Source organism: Molossus molossus, unplaced genomic scaffold (genome assembly GCF_014108415.1).
Source record: "Molossus molossus isolate mMolMol1 unplaced genomic scaffold, mMolMol1.p scaffold_m16_p_13, whole genome shotgun sequence".
NCBI lineage: Eukaryota > Metazoa > Chordata > Mammalia > Chiroptera > Molossidae > Molossus > Molossus molossus.
The window spans coordinates 65,243,584-65,245,828 of NW_023425348.1; positions in this window are offsets into that span (position 1 = coordinate 65,243,584).

The following is a 2,245-nucleotide window of genomic DNA, read 5'->3' on the forward strand; positions in this document are numbered from 1 at the left end:
GACACGTTACAAAACTTGTAAAAGTTAATTGTTGACACACTAAATATAATACATTTAAATCTTGAAATAAAAAACAAACAGTATTTACTCAATCTTCTGAATTCCTTACACAATCAAATAAAAGGCACAGGGTCCTGCTAGAATTTTTTATTTTTAAATCCTCATCCAAGGATATTTTTGTATTTATCTTCAGAAAGAGTGGGAGGGAGGGGGAGAGGGAGGGGGGGGAGAGAGAGAGAGAGAGAGAGAGTGAGAGAGAGAAAGAGAAACATCAGTGCAAGAGAGACAATGTGCTCTTGACAAGAACCAAACCCTTTATACCGTGGTCTGTGGGTTGATGCTCTAACCACTGAGAAAACCGGCCAGGGCTTCTTCTTTTTTGTAACATTATCCAAATGATGTTCTTCAACTTAGCCATTCTTTGTAGCTGGGGACTTATTTCAATGGTATGTAAGACATTTCTAGAATTCTTCAGTAGACTCTGCCACCAGAACTTGGAAAAGATTAATTTAAACAAATTTAGTAAATAAAAATGCTCATGCTTTACATATTGGTGATAGCCTGGAAACAGCTAATTGTTTTAGCTGCTAATAAGTCTGGTTATGAAATTCAACAATGCTATTTATGACTTTTAAATGAAAAGAGATAAAGAAACAAAAATAATTATCTGTTTTCTTTTTATATGACTGAATAAATATTCTTTGTGAGGTGAAATTTTAAAAAGTGTCTTAAAGATGTATAAAGTCTTGAGAAATGGCCAATTAAAAAATTAGTGATCAGTTGATTTTGCATGGGTTTAGTACTTTTCGAACCAAAATCATGCAAATAATCTAAAAAATAAAATCTAACACTACAATGAAACTATTACATGTGAACCTCATGAATTTATGGACTAATCCTTTAGGCATACACATTATACTGTTTGAGTCCTGTGTGGTTTAATTTTCATTTGAATGCCATCCACAATCAGATATTATTGAGCTATTTTGTGTGGGCATCCTCAAGTCGACTAAAATCATGCTGGGCTTACTGAAGCCTGAACTGAAGAATTAGAATTCCAGACAAACAGAAGTTGTGTTTGTTTCTGAATCCAAGGCAATCAGAGGCACTAAAACAGTGGTAGTTACCTGGAGCTTCTGTTCAGAATCTGCTACATGTGGGAATAAATAACTCTAAATCTGCTTCTTACTCTCTCTTTTCTGATCAAATGATACCATTGTAACTAGCTAATCATTAATGATAGGGAAGGAACAAAGGGAAAGCCAGACATTATAGGTTTGTTCCCTGCAAAACACTGGGGGAAGGGGACTGGACAAAGGGAAGATAGACACATGCCCAGGAAGGCTGGGATGCCTAGGAAAGGTGCTTATTGTCAGTCACCTGGGAACAAAGGTCATTGGCTAGAATGGGAGTGGCCACTGTAAGTGAATGGAAGCTTGGGATATTTAATTCCCTGAACAAAGGAGTTTGTCCCCCTGTTCTTATGCTCTTGGTTTCTCTTGGCTCAGGGCTCATGCTTGGCTTCCTGGCAGTCTGCCATGTGGCCCACGGCCATGGGAACCCCCCACAGGCGATGGACTTACAGACTGCAGTTAGCCGAATGCAGTACTGGACCTGGCTCCGCCATGGAGAGGAGACTGGACACCGGCTTTGCTTCTAGCTCTAGTGAAACCCCCACTGTACTTCTTCTACGACTGGACTAAAGGAAATGGGACTTTGGAAACCCAGGGATTTAATTCCACAGGAATAAAAATTACTCATTCTTCCATGAGAGTCTCAGAAAAATTTTTTTCTTGGGATATCATTAGGACTCCACCCCCAGCAGCACCAATAACTTTCTCCAATAACACAGTCACCCTCATCTACTAGTCTACATCTAATTTTTACACCTGAGTTGTTCTTCCTCACAGTTTCTGCCACTTCTCACCTGTGGTTTTCTTCCTAGTCTTTCTTCACTGTACCCCGTCTGCTTCCATACTTTCTGCTAAATGACACAATTTCTCTGGTGTTCCTTAGTAAAAATATCGAGAAATCGTATCCAATTTGATAGCTTATATTTTCACTCCAGATTTGTAATAAATAATAGGTCACTGATTATCCTAATGTTTGGCTACAAATGAGCTCTGTGGGTGCAACTTGTCTGCGTTACCACGGCTAGAAGTGGGGCGAGGCGGGGTCCTAGATCCTGCAAAGCTGCCAGGTCGGTGGAGGGCGGGGGAGGATCGATACTCTGACTGGTATGTGC